At 31.4% G+C, this 16,260-nt stretch overlaps 1 pseudogene; it reads right to left on the bottom strand.

Annotated features, from left to right (window-relative positions):
• Positions 1-1,094: 1,094 nt before the first annotated feature.
• On the bottom strand, positions 1,095-3,862 carry LOC114074498 (annotated as a pseudogene).
• Between the last annotated feature and the right edge of the window lie 12,398 nt (positions 3,863-16,260).

The raw sequence follows: 16,260 nt of genomic DNA, 5'->3' as shown, positions 1-16,260 counted from the left end.
TACTTATTTTAGTATCAAAAAATAAAATTAGTCGATTTTTTTAACAATTAATAAAAATTAACGTAATCGATATATTTAGTATCGTTCAGGAGTTTGAATAATTTATATATATATATATATANTTTTGACTCCAATTATATAAGTTAATTAACTATACATATAAATTATTTTTGTAAAAGTAAGTTCTACAAAATAACATATGATACCATATAAACTATGTTCATAGTATACCTGATAATATTTTTACACGATTATTACAGTAAACAATACAAAATAATTTACTTATAAGGTCTTAGTTTTTCATTAAACAAAAAATGTATGATACTATATTATAATCAGATACACAATATAGATAGTATTATTAAGTATATGATACATTTTTTTTAATAACTAAAAATAAATTTGTTTATCTTTAGTAAATAATACAAAATTATGTAATGAATATATTTAGTATCGTTCAACAGGTTGAGTAATACAATAATCTATAGATATATAGTATAGGTTATAATTTTTATCTCTTATTTAAGTTAATTAACAGTACATATAAATCATTTTTAGTAAAAGTAATATATACAAAATAGATGATGATACCATAATAAACTTTTTTTCAAAGTTTACCTGTTACTATATTTACACAATTATTACACAAGCTGATACAAAATAATTTACTCAAAAATGTCGTAGTTTTCCAGCAAATCAAAATGTATAATACTATATTACAATCAGATACACAAAATCTATATTATTATTAAGTATATGCCACATGTTTTATTATCAAAAATTCAATTTGTGTAGCTTTAACAATTAATACAAAATTATATAATGAATATATTTAGTATCGTTCAGCATATTAAATCATTGAATATCTATATATATTTAGTATCACTTATAGTTTTGCATTGGATAACAAATTTTGTTATCAGATCCTTTATATATTTACCATTTTATGTAAATGAGATTAAACAAGTTAAGTTTGTCAATGTCTTTACACTTCATATAATACAGTCAAAATTCGATATATTTAGTATCAATATACAATTTGTAGCTTGAAACTTTCACCTGATATTAATCACATCAAATGAAAAAGTTCACATCTTATTAGCAAATTAAAAATATCCAGAAACATTATTACACATCAAAGATACTAAAAAAAATATTCATCAAGAATCTTTTGGAAAGAAGGTACATGTTCTTTTATTGTGACCTTCTTGTCCACAACGTCCACAACAATTCGTATTTGTTGTTATCTTTTCATCTAGATTTTTCTTTCTCTTTTTTCTTGGTCTCCCAAGCATCTTTTTGTATCTAGGTGGCAAGAGGACTTCTTCCAAAACACAGTCCGGAGCTTTCCATTCTCTTTTGTCTGGCATTGGTTCTATTGGAATTGCATAAGTATTTGTTAATGCAGCGTGTTTATAATAATCAGAGCAGTAGGGGTGTACATCTGTTATATTCTTCTTCTTCTTCAAGACGGCTATTGCATGCGGACAAGGTATCTCGTCATGTTGAAATATTCCACATGAACAAGTTTTCCTCTCAAGACAAACAATGTATCTAATCCAACCTTCATACACTGAAAAAATAAACTCAGAAAATGCAACAACCTGCATTTTTTTAAAAAAATTAGTGACAGTCAACACATTTTTCTTTTTCATTTTTGTTTAACATTACTATAATAAAAACAATACAAATACGTACCTTTATTTTTGCACTTTTTGAAGCGTTTAAAATCAATATTTCTTCAAATCTCCTCCCCAATGTTTTCTTTGTATAAGAAGCTATTTCTCCATTTTTGCAATTCCAAGAACCTAATAGAATTCTAACTTCTTCCAAAAAGTCTATAATAGGTAGTTATCGTGCATCAACAAGGCAACCATTGATACATTCAGCTATATTTGAAGTCATCATTCTCCCCCGATTCACTGTTGCATGAGACCTAGACCACCTTTCATACCCAGCATCTTGAAGATACTTTTTTACTCTTCCATCTATTTTATCCAATTTAGCCATCAATTTTTCAAAAATCATCTTTTTTATAAGCCTTAGCCATTGAGTAAAACAGATCACTTAGAATGGTCCTGCTTCTCCTAAAGTTTGAACACACATTTTTCCAGAGGTGCCATATGCATGCAAAATGAGGAACATTTGGATAAGCAACACTTACACCTTTCTTTATGCTTTCATTTCTGTCAGATACAACACACATTTTTTCCCTCTCACCAAATGCATTCTTAAACTGTTGAAAGAACCATGTCCATGAACAATCATTTTCCGTGTCAACAATTTTGTACGCCAAAGGCAATATGCAATCTAAATATAGAAACACAAAACAACATAGAATAAATAACGAATTAATATTAAGAAAATAATAAAATAAATTCATAAAACAATATCTTATACCTGCTCCATCGAGTGTACTAGCAGACACAAATGTCCCTCGATAAGCTCCACTAAGATGTTAAGCATAAACAACAAAAACGGGCCTACAGAACTCAAATCCTCTCATCATTGGCCTTATTGATATGAAAATATACATAAATTCGTTGTATTCAGACTTGTGCATCCTTATATATGAATTTGGATACACAGTTTCCAGCATATATATGTACCTTGCATGTTTCTGTATCCATCAATAGGTTTACCTCTTATAAGTTCCAATGCATGCTCTTTTGCGCGTCATGCTTGTTAATAAGAAATCTCAACGCCATACATTTCCCTAATATCAACAATTATATCGCTCGGAGTATGTTTCCTTTAATGATTTCCTATTTTGGAGCTGTCACACCACTAACAAACCCAACAGTAGCTTGTACCTTGCTTAATACCCTATCCCTCAATGGACATGCATGTTCACTATTAAAGTATCTCACTATGAATGTCTCTGAATTCTTTCTAACAAAGGACTTCGATTTTCAACAACAATCATCTGAATGACAAACTAATACGTAGCTGCAATTACATAACATATATTGATTGTTTTATAAGGTTGATTGTTTTAATAAATATAAAGAAAAAATTAGAATAAGATACTTTATTTTCTTTTCACAATAGAAATGATATTCTATAATAAATGTATCACATCTTGATACTTTATTCTGTAAAGTAATCAAAAATTTAATTTTTACTGGTTTATACATTCATAATGTGAAAACATCAAAACGAGCAATACAATCATACATATGACTACATGTATCAGATAACATTAGTGTATCATGCTAAATATATTACAAACAAAGTATATATTACTAAGAATATTAACATATAATTGGATAACATACCTTTTGTTATCAAATCTTTTAACTTTAAAATTGAAGCTGTTCTTTATTCTGTAATTTTCCATTAACGCCTTCAGAGTTGACTTATCCTTGTACATTCAATTCTCTTCCACAACTGAATTCTTGATATCTGATATATACTTTTCAACATCCATTTCCGGTATGTAATATGTATCATCAATTTTTCATTCAACAATATTGAGATCCTTTGCATCATTTTTTTCATCGAAATTTTGTATCTCTTCAACACCTTTATCTGAAGTATCAATGCATAAAAGATACATTCCGAACCTCACCTCCTGTTTCTTGATTTCTATGTACAATTTTAAACCCATATCAGTCCGAATACACAATGGAGACAAATTACCTTCAACAACATATCTAATCTCTATATTTTTTTCAATAACAAGAGTATTTTCCCCAACCACTATCGCATCACATTTGTATCGCTTATATATAACAACGCTTTTCCATATTCCAGAATGCCGCAACAAGATCGAAATATTCATCTTTGAATCTTCACAAAATGCGTTCCAAATTTTTTTTAATGCAAAATTGACTTTTTCTTATCCGATTCACAATGTGATTTTTTCACTATTTTGAAATTCAATAATGCAATAAATTAGTTAGATGTTTATGCAGATTATATGCTAATTTTGTTAAATGTTAACGTGAATTTTGGGATAATTGTTACCCTTTTTTTGCGCCGTAACTGATGACAAAAAATAGATCATTAAAGTATTCGCCGCTTTTAATTAAGTATCGTTATGTTTTATAAAGTATCCGAATTACTCTAAAAGAAGGGATTTTTGGTAAATAGTTATACAATAGGGATAGAATGTAATTTGTGGTTTAGAGTATGTGATTAGCCTAATTTTTACTTTTAAAATCTAACTGGGCCTGCTTGAATAAAAAAAAAGATAGCACATTATAAACAGAACGACATAGAAGAAACTGAATTTAAACGAAACAAGAAAGAGTCTACCTTTTTCTGGGCAACGAACTAAGACGGAAACGAGTAGGGGAGCGACCTTCCGCTATTCTTCTATAGTAGGAGCTCAGATTCAAACAGCAAGACCCCCCAAAAAATTTTCAAGCGGAACCAAAAAAGTGACTCTTTTAAGCTATATTTTCTATTGGTAGATTAAGACTAACTTCATACCTCTTTTTTTTTTCAATTTCTTTTTCCCAATATCCCATTCAACCTCTAGTTTTCTGACTTTTTTTTCTTCTTTTTTTTTCAACCCCTGTAATTATCTCCAACCCTTTTTCCTCAACTTTTTCCCAATTTTTCTCTGTTTTTTCTCCCAACTTTTTCTACCTTTTTCTTACCTATATATATTTCAACTCTCTGTAAATCTCTCCAATGTTTTTACTTCCACTCCAACAATAAAAAGATAAGAAACTATATATAGAAGGAAAATTAGGGTTTGGAAAAAGGGGGGGGGGGTATCACATGAAATTCTTGAACCAAAACCAAACCTATTCAAAGTTCAAACCTCTGAAATTTTTTCCCATTTACGCTAAACAACTTTTCCTGAAGCTTCAACCCTATTTCGGAAGAGGAAGGGGGATGGACTCTTGGAATGAATTTCAGCGTCCTTGGCATCGACGTGGAATGATCTCTCGCTGGCCAGGATGGGGCAACACCTGGAATTGCAGAAAATCTGTACAAGGATTTGAAGAAGGAGACGTTGTAACGTTCTGGGTTTCTTTGTTTTGGAAAGGGCCGGGTCAGGGAAAAAGTGGTGGGCTGGTGATGAATTGGAATAGGGAGGGAAATGGATTACTGGTTTTTGGAGAGGGAGTGGGCCGTCTGAAAATTTTAGGATAAGAGCCCAAAATTGGATTCACGATGGGTTGAAAGAAGGATTAGATCTTGAGCTAAGGATTTGGCCAATGGATTGAAGTCTTGGCCAAATGAATTTAAAAATTTAACCAAATTGAGTTGATTATTAGATTCAGCTAAAATTTAAATAAATTGAATTGACATTGGTTAATTAACGAGCTTCTTAATTTTAACAAGACAAAATAGCTCACTTAATTATAACTAATGACTCAAAAATGTAAACTAACAATTTAGACAAAATCAATTTAGTAAAGTATTGAGTAAAACAAAAATTCTTTTGAGACGAGTTTCGAATATTTCATAAAATAAACTAAATATATAAAACATATAAAAATATAAATATCGCTTCAAAATATAAAAATCGACTAAACTACTTTAAAATGACTTGAAAAACATTTGAATCTAATAAAGTCAACTATTTCAAGTTGTTTGGAATTTAAGAAACTCGTGAATTGATTTCTATAGGGGAGGGTCAAAATTGGGTGTCAACTTAAATTATACTCATATCTTGTAGAGATCATGAGAAATACTTGTTTGATAGTTCATAAGGTAAAATCATTGAAAGATATTTATGTTCATAAACCATAATTCATAATTTGAAATCACGCCATACATTATAAGGTTCATATTTTTTATCAAAAATTCAAAGGATTTATGTTTTGAAAAAAAAGTCATATAATTATAACTCATACTTTTAAGATCTCGTGGTAAACAAAGGGGCTGACTTTTAGTTGAGTTGAGACAAGGTGAGTATATTTTCCTTTTTATCAATTCAAGCTAGTGTTTATTTTCAGAATTCCCTTGCATGCTCGTACTTTCAATGTAATTGAATTTTATTTTGCCTACATCTTTTCATGATGCAAATACAAGTATTCTGGGTCATCAACATGTGTTCAATTGATATCAATTACAGTCCCAATTAGCTTTGGTGAGTCTCCTTATTTTTGGAGGGTTCAACATTTATTTTCCAGTTAGTTAGAATGCCGTGGGTCTTGTTCCGACATCCATCATAGTTATTAGAGGCTTCACAGACATTAGTTGTTGGCGAGTCTTTTCCTTTCTCTTTTGTAACATTTTAAAGACATAAGTTGAACAATTATGTTTTGAGTATTTCAGAGCATACTAAGTTAAACTATTTCATAAATGGTATCTTTATAAGTTGAGTTTGCATTTGATATTTCTATTTTAGTTGATGTAATGACTTGCTTTCATCGTTATGGAAAAGTCAATGGGGAAGAAATTTGGGCCAGATAATTTTTGAGTTGTGACTTGAAAATTTCTAGCCTTGGCCAGATTGAGAGGAAATCTGAGTCATGTGAAGTCTAGGTAAATTTGGTAATGCATGGGGAATCTAATTAAGAATTTTATCACATAAGTGGATATTCAAGACGTTAAGGAGCCTATACAGCTTTACAAATCGAAGTCAGGTGAGTAGAACTCCCGAAATTGATCTTGGCGTGAAAAATGTAGTTTTATAATATCCCAGATTGAAAGTGTGTTGTGAAATGGGAGCTTGAAACTCAAATTTTGAGCTTTTGTCTTCGTGCAAGCCGTCAGGGCGAGGTTAGTTCTGTCAGGGCTGGATCGTTGTGGCTGAACAATATGAAATAAGTTGGGGAAAAACCTCAATTTCGTTATTTTCTGTAAAACATCATTCTTAAGAGTTGTGAGATGGCCCAGGGCACTTCTTAACAGGTTTCCACGATTTCTAACGCTAAATTAAGGAAATTACTCCCCTAATTCGTATTTGATATCTAGAACTTAATAGCTTAGGTAATTATCATTGGGAGAGAGTTTTGGCATAAATTTGATGGTGGGGGGGGGAGCCCTAGTGAAGGTTAAGATCATGGGATTGGTTTTGGGTAATTGAGTTTGTTATAATTCTGGTAATTAGAACTTATTTATTGATCCGAGTTAAATTACTTGTTTATAGACCAAGACCAAGTTGAAAGACTAAGGAAAAGAAAGCTCGAGTGTCTTAGGAGTAATCAAGATTGGTTTCGAGGTAGGTGATGATTTTATTTCCTGTTGTGTGATATATGCTGAATAATTGCTTCATTATATGAGTGCACATATGTGAATAGGGAATGTGAATCAATCTAATGAAATGATGATCTGCGAACATTACATGCCATGATCATGTTATTTGACTGTATAATTTGAGTATTGTTCATTATGATGTGGTTGTGAATGTGGTTGTCCTGATTGAATCGTGTGTCACGTCTCGACACATATATTGGATCAGATGTCACGTTCCAACACATATATTTGATTGAATGTCACGTTCCAACACACTAACAGTTTGGGTGTGAGTTCCATGAGAGGACCACTTATGATTATTACATTCTTGGTTACCTGTCATATTGATATTGAGGAATTGTATGTTGCTCCTAAAATGAGAACTGATCTTTGTAAATTTGTTAATACTTGTTTACTATGTTATAAATTTTCGTTGTGTATCGTGCTTATGGGAGTAGCCGTGTGATCCTACTAATACATTGTGTTTGTGTATTGATACTGCACTTTTTTTTTCTTTGTTGAGTACCGGGCATCTTCAGGCATGCTACTAACCGACCTCAGTTAATGATTATTGATTGCGACCGGAGGTAAGGGTGAGACAGTTTTCTAGGCTTCATGGATCTTCTATTTTTTCGTCCATTCCTTTCGGACTCAGATTTTATAATTAGACTTATATATATGTTAGTTTTTGGCTTGCACCCATTTTTCTTCGACTTGTCCTTAGTAGAGTTTTGGTACATTGAGGGTGGATTTTCGTAATAGTTATGTTTAGTTGTTTGTTTAAGCTTTCGGAGTTTACGGGAACTCCATATTTTTCTATCATTTAAACTTGCTTTTTTATCTTTAAATGCTTAGTTTCTTGTTAAATTGCTTAGTTGGATTATAGTAATGGTTCTCCCACCAGAGGGTTAGTGCGGGTGCCAATCACGTTGGTATGGATCGACACTTGAGTAAGTCTTCCGTTAAGTAATGAGTTAGGCCAACGTTTCGCTTGTGGACTAGAAAAAGTTCTCAAGTTTCGGCCACGTCTAGGTGTAGGCTCGGGGCGTGACAAGTATATGGAAGATCGGCATCTATGATTTAGGAATTACCCTCCGACACTGCCGTAAATGCTACCCTTCTTTACATTTTTCCAACCGTCGACAATAAGTGAAACTCTGTGAGATTCATTGCCGCGATCTTTTCTGGGATCGATTCGGCAATTGGGTATATGTTTATTTTGGTTGTTATGTCAATCAACGGCAGTGTTCTGGCAGTATCATTCTGAACTTGGAGTTTGGATATTTTCTAAGAATCGGATATCAATATTGATAATTCATGTGTTTGTGCTTGATATATGATATTAGAAAATGGATTTGGTTGTTGTATGTATGAATATTGATCCAATGATAATGAAAATGTATTCCTTTTGCATTTAGAAAAACAATTTGGAATTTTGTTTTGCAAGAGAACACTAAGCTTGAAAAATCAGATTGAAATAATCTTTGGTCTTGTGAATTTGCATCGTTATTTTGGGAGGAAAATTGGGAAGTGGTGCTAAACAGGAGAAGACATGGACTAGGGATTTGAATATTATGAGTTTCTTTAGTATAGCCGGTTGGGTTGGGTTAAAATAGATAATTGGGAGAGTGCGTAAAAACATTTTAAAAATTTAGCTTTGAAATATTTTTCAAACTCAATTTTTTTTGGCGGGAGGGGCTGCAGTTGGATGAGGCAAAAGAATCTTATCGCTTTCTTCGCTTAGATAAATGTTCCTTCTCTCAACGAATTTTTATAACTCAACTAACTCTCAGCAATGGTGCTTTTTCAATTGGGTTTGGTGCTTTTGTGTCTTCATATGGTTAAAACATTGAGTTTTAGTCCTAATGTACTATCGTGATGATATAATGATGACTAACATAAACTTGTATACTTTTTTTACTGAAAGTCATAAAATTTTTCCAATTAATTTACTCCATTCTTTTATGTGATTGTGGTAGCAATACATACATAATATGTAAGGAAAATGACAAGTAGTTGAATGTGTTATTATGAGTGTGGTAAAATTGTTGTAATTAAAAGGAAGAACATTATGGATTCTTAAGATGGTCCTTCAAATGTGAAGGTAATTTTTATCCATCAAAGTGGTATGAAAAGATATTGTGCACATTGTTGTTGATGAACCCAATTTGAAAAGATTTGTAGGTTCTCCATCAAAATGAAGGAATACAAAACGATAGTACATTTGGTACATTTGACCTCTTAAAGTGATGTCAAGATGAGTCACATAAATTTGATAATGTCAGAGCATGACAATAAGTTCATATACAAAAATGGTTATGGTCCATTTCTCGAAGAATATGTGACTTGTGTTCATCTGGACAAGAAGATGTTCATATATTGTTAGATAAATGTCACAATTCACCTCTACGAGAAGTTTGAGAGATGGAAAATAAATATTTTGACATAAATAATTATTTGGTCATATACTTTGAGTACTACACAAATAATGTGGTATGTTTTATTATGAACTATTGGAGGACAAAAACAAAATTATTTTCTATAAAAGTTGTGGTCATGACCAAAATAAATGTTGTTGTGGCAACACTAATTTGTCACTGGTTGTCAAGAAATAAGTCTAGCATGTTTTTGGCAAAAATCATCGTTCAAATATACCTCAAACATAAACGACATCCCTAAAGTATCATTCTTAGCAGAAAATGTCCTTCAAGTATGTAAAAGCAAACAATTTTCATCATTCTACTTGAATTTATTATAAAATAACAGATTCCAAAAAAATCAATTCATTCCTCATAGTTATTATTCTTAGATACATCAAAATACTATCGTGAACTTGAAATTGAGTTTAGGATTAATTTGATATTAAAAATATTGTTAGTTGAAATGTGTTTCTTCTTAATTGAATATATTAGCAGAAATATGTTTCTTCTTAATCGAATATGCTAGAAGCTGCATTTGTTGGAGACTTCCTTTTCTAATAATGTAGAATGAAACTCAAATAAAAGACATAATCAATATTTTGATCACTTGTGTATTAGATTGATCCAACAATCTATTGATCTAAATACAGTTTGACTATGAAAAAGGTAAAATAATTAAGCTCCACCTTCGTTCCATTACTAAATAACAAAAAGAGTAGATCATGTATGCTCACACCTTCCAAACATTTTTTGTTTCACTAAGAAATAGTGTCTAAGATTTTTAATTTTTTTTTAAAGAACTTCTTATAGCATATAATGAAATTATGCAGGAAAACTTTTGTTGATAGTCACGTGAAATGCTCATGTTTTTGTAGGATTCCTTAGCTTTTTTATGATATCTAACAGAAGGATGAAAATTGTTCATTTAAATACTCGAAGAATGTTTTTTTGCAAAGAATAATACTTTAAGGATGTAGTTTAAAGTTGGGGTATAGTTTAAGGATGTTTTTGGCCAAAAACTCTAATAATTTTAACCATAACAATAATAACAATTTTCTTCTTGAAGGAGATGGTCACCATAAGAATGGCGTGGTGAAATTTCTGGCAGTACACAAACTTAATTAAGAGTTTTGAAAAAATTTATTTGTTACTATCGAGAAGTGAAATTAGTTCATAATATTGAGATTGTAGTAAGTCTCAAAAGAAAATTTTTAAGTTTCAGAGGAACTGAAAGACATATTATATTGAGATCTGTAAATTATTGAAATATTAAATGTCTTCGGATTACTATAGTCAAAGTGGGTTATGAATATTTACACAAAAGGTTACCCAACTTTCTCTTTTTTGTTGTATACAAATATAAGCATGATGATGCAATCGCATGCAAAGATAAACTAGAAGTTTACTACAATAAATTGTTGGAATTAATGCATCAAAGTTTAGACTTCTGAAATTGTCTCTTAGTTTTTCAAGAATTCTCTTTAGAATTTCGTAGTACATGTATCTAGTAAATTGTGATACATGTATTTTTAGTTATTTGTGAAAGACTTTTTGTTTTCTATTTTGAGTAGTACAAATAGTGATGTAGTTGATGATTGTAATCATCGCAAGTGGTCTTAAGTAGCCTATAATAAACTTGAGCATTCTCTAAAGATACTATTTTCCTTCCATATTTCCTACAAATTGGTATAGAGCAGGTGTTCGTTTTTAATTTGGTGTTTGGTGAAGAAAAAATATATGGCATCCAAAACAAATAATGTGTTGATTCTTCAATTGTTCTTACTCCATTTTTTGATGGAACTGATTTTGAATGCTGGAAGATAAGAATGAGAACACATTTAAAAGCTGAAGGTTTGTTGACTAATTTTGCAAATGACTTTGAAGAGCTAGACAACGATGGTGATCTTACACAAGAAGAGATGAAAAATCTTGAGGCTAAGTATCGTCAAGATGCAAAAACCTTGAGCAAAATCTGAATGGGAGTCTCAAAAGCATAATTTACAAAAATTGCTACTTGTGAGACTGCAAAGGAAGCTTGGAATTCCCTGAAAGCTGAGGTGTATGGTGACGAAAAGGTACGCACTATAAATCTTCAAATTCTTAGTCGAGAGTTTCAAAATTTAAAGATGATAGAATTTGGAAAAATTGATAAATATTGCACAAAAGTAATGAATATTGTTAATGAAATGATAAATCATGGTGATACAATTTCTGACCAACAAGTTTTGGAAAAGATTCTAATTGGTGTCACAGAAAAGTATGATTACATTGTTGTTATCACTGAAGAGACGAAAGATCTTTCTAAGCTTTCCATCAAAGAGCTAGTTGGATCATTTCGTGCATACGAAAAGCGAAGATTTTTTCGTGAAGATCAATCCAAAGAGACGGCTTTCCAGTCTAACAAATGAGAATTCTCAAAATTTCTCAAAAAATCAAAAGAAGAAGAATTACAAGCCAAAAAAGAAGCAGGATCATGATGGTTCTTCCAAGAAGGTTGAATAAAAAGTGAAAAAAACTCTAGTCTTTATTGTAAAGTTTGCAAAAAGACTAATCACACTGCAGAAAAATATTAGCATAAAGGCAAGACCAATGTAACTTTTGTAAAAAGTTTGGCCACATTGAAAAGGATTGCTGGCACAAGAAACGGGAGCAAACAATTTTTTTGAAAAACAAGAGGAAGAAAGGGAAGAAAACCTTTTCTTTGCTTCTAAATCTGATGCTTCAACAAAAAGCAATGAATGGTATGTTGATAGTGGTTGTAGTAATCACATGACTGGAGATGAAAAGGCTTTCCTCTCAATTAATAATAGCATCACTACTAAAGTGAGAATGGGAAATGGCGCCTTAGTTGATGCGAAAGGTAAAGATACTATTTTGATCAACATGAAAGGAAGCAGTAAGCAAATTCATGATGTTCTTTATCTTCCTGACTTGGAAGAAAATTTTCTTAGTGTTGGTCAACTCATGGAAAATGGTTATTCTCTTCTGTTTAGAGATAATTATAGTAGGATTTATGATAAAATTGAGTCAAAATCAAGTCATTGTTGAAGTAAAGAAGATAAAAAGAAACTTCCTTTGCAATTTCATTACAATGCATTAAAAAATGAAATCGTAGATGATTCATGGCTTTGGCACAAAAGATTTTATCACTTGAATTTTCATGGTTTGAAGCTTCTCAAGCAAAACGGCATGGTGCAAGGACTTCCTGAGGTACATACTGAGTTGGATCCATGTGAAAGTTGTATAATGGGAAAGCAACATAGGAAGTCTTTTTCAAAAGGGGTGTCTTGGAGAGCAAGTGTACATTTGGAGCTAATCCATACCGACATTTGCGGACCAATGAAGACTTCATCTCGTGGAAGTCAAAGGTATTTTCTAATCTTTATTGATGATTTCTCAAGAATGACTTGGGTTTATTTCTTGAAAGAAAAGTCAGAAGCATTTCCTACATTCAAGAAATTTAAAGCCCTTGTTGAGAAACAAAAATGTTGCAGCATCAAAACCATTCGCAGTTATAGAAGAGGTGAATACACAAGTCGAGAATCTGAAGAATATTGCAAAAATGAAGGTATTCAGAAGAAACCTACAACAGGGTATTATCCTCAACAAAATGGTGTATCTGAAAGAAGAAATAGAACAATTGTTGAAATGGTCAGAACTATGATGAATGAGAAAAGGTTGCCGAAATATTTTTGGGTAGAAGCAGTGGATACAGAAATTCACATCCTTAACAGGTGTCCAACAAAGGCACTAAAGGACTAGACACCAGTTAAAGCTTCAAGTGTAATCAAACCTTCTGTAAGTCATTTTAAAATTTTCGGGTGTATTTGTTATGCTCAAGGATTTTTTGTTCAAGGGGGAGAAGAGAAGGTGTACAGGCTAAAAGAAGCTCTTTACGGGATGAAACAAGCTACAAGAGCCTGGTACAATGAAATTGATACGTACTTTCTGAAAATTAATTTTCAGAGAAGTAAGAGTAAAGCCACTTTGTATGTGAAAAAAGAACATGGCAGCATTATCATTGTTTGTCTCAATATGGATGATCTGCTCTTTACAGGAAATGATGTAAAGATGATGCAAAATTTCAAGCAAGATATGATGCAAGCTTATGAAATGAGTGATCTTGGGTTGCTAAATTATTTCTTTGGCATTGAAGTTTCTCAAGTGAAAGAAGGAATTTTCATTTCTCAAAAGAAGTATACTAAAAGTATTCTTTAAAAATTCAAAATGATGGATTGCAGGTCTGTAGCCATACCATTAGCAGCAAATGAGAAGTTTAGAAAAGATGATGGAGAAAAGAAAGTTAATAGCTCACTTTATAGGAGCTTGATTGGAAGTTTGATATATTTTACTTCAACAAGGCTAGATATTATGTTTTCTGCTAGTTTATTATCCAGATTCATGCAAGAACCAAGCCAAGTGCGTTTTAGAGCTGCAAAGCGTGTTCTACGCTACTTGTAAGGAACAATGGATTATGGGATAATGCACAAATTTGGTGGAGATTTGAACTTAATGTTTTATTCTGATAGTGATTGGGCTGGAAGTATAGATGACATGAAGAGTACTTCTGGTTATGCTTTCTTATTTGGATCAAATATTTGTTCTTGGTTATTAAAAAAGCAAAGTGTTGTTGCTCAATCCACTGCCAAAACAGAATATGTTTCAGCATTTAAGGATACTTCCCAAGCTATTTGGCTTAGGAGAATATTTGAAGACATTGGTGAAAAACAAAAAAGAGGAATTGTTTTGTATTGTGATAACAAATCAACAATTGCAATTGCCAAGAATCCAGTCAGCCATGAAAGATCAAAGCATATTTTCATACAGTATCATTTTATCCGAGAAGCAAAAGAGAAAGGCGAAATTCAGTTGCGTTATTATCAGACAGGAGAACAAATTTCTGACATCTTCACCAAAGCACTTTCTAGATTTTTTTTTTGCTATCTTCGAGAACGCATTGGAGTTATCAGGCAAATGCATTAAGGGGGAGTGTTGGAATTAATGCATCAATATTTAGTCTTCCAAAATTGTCTCTTAGTTTTTCAAAAAGTCTCTTTAGAATTTCATAGTACATGTATCTAGTAAATTGTGATACATGTATTTAGTTATTTGTGAAAGACTTTTTGTTTTCTATTTTGAGTAGTACAATAATTGATATAGTTGATGATTGTAATCATCTCAAGTGATCTTAAGTATCCCATAATAAACTTGAGCATTCTCTATAGATACTATTTTCCTTCCATATTTCCTACATAAATATCAGTTGGCATGATCACTCGTTTTCCATTTAAATTATGCATGCGAAAAGTAAATCATTACTAAATAGTGAGAAGATTCCTAATTTTTTCACTTGATGTCCATAAAAGTAGCTAATCAAAAAATGCATGTGAGAAAAAAATCACTCAATAGTGAAAAGCATCCTAATTTTTCTACATGAAAGCATTACTATTTCCTTTCTTCACTAATCAAAGTGAATTTTTTTTACAATAGCCTAGGACAGTTTTCAATAGAATTCTTTGAGTTCAAATTGTGACTTTCAATAGTGTATTTAGCATGTAATAACTTTCAACTACATCTCAATTACAACATTAATTTTTCTTATCCAATTGCATTTTATGTATTGTGATGCTTTTCATAGTATGTATTGTGATGCTTTTCATATAATGAATAGATTGTTGTTTTAGAAGTTACATTTCACACGATGTGAACTAATACATTATTATTATTTCTCAATTGAGATCTATTGGACTATCTACATCTTTCTAAAGAAGTAAGGTCTATCTACTATATTCTGTTAGACTACACTTGTAAAATCATACTGAATGTATTGTGTATAATAATGAGTATTAATGGATGTATTTATTAATGGCATAATACATAAATATGTCTTTTAACTTGGCTTTGAATCATATTTATGCCCTTCAACTTTGGATGTGCACAAGTAGACACTTAAACTTGTATAAAGGTGAACAAACAGACACACATGTCTTACATGTCATCCTACATGTCATTTTTTGTCATATGTGGTGTCCTACGTGTATTGTGCCATATAGGACTCATGTGTTTATTTACTTAAAAGTTGGATAGTTAAAGTGTCTGTTTGTGCATTATGAAAGTTGGAGATCAAAGTTAAAATTTGAAGTCAAGTTTAGGGTTCATTATATGTATTATGCCTTTATTAATTATTATCATATATGTGTAACATTTTGTTCTTAGGACCTCAATTTCTTTCTCAAAGAACCTGCAATATGTACATTTGAAAAATGGTTGGTTCAATTGAACAAGTAAATTAGTCTACACATCCACCTCCGAGTATAGCTTCTTTAAACATGCATTTTGGTGTAATCACTTAACCATTAGTGTGCCATTACCTATTGAAACAATAACATATTATACTATTTTTTTGTATCACTGAGTCATTTAGAATGTTATTATCGTACTTGTTCTTATGATTTTTTTTTACGAAACAGAAAAATATATGTTCTTTTATCGTATTTGATAGATGTCTTTATAGTTAATGTCACGACCCAAAACCGAGCCGCGACTGGCACCCACATTTACCCTCCTATGTGAGCGAACCGACCAATCTAAACCTTAACATTTCAATTTAATATCAACATGAAGCAATGCGGAAGACTTAAACTCATTAATAAAAGACAATTCAATAACTTCTAAAATTCAACATCTATTATTTCCC

Source organism: Solanum pennellii, chromosome 10 (assembly GCF_001406875.1).
Source record: "Solanum pennellii chromosome 10, SPENNV200".
NCBI lineage: Eukaryota > Viridiplantae > Streptophyta > Magnoliopsida > Solanales > Solanaceae > Solanum > Solanum pennellii.
Note: the sequence above shows the minus strand (reverse complement) of the source record. Positions and strands in the feature narration are given on the sequence as shown.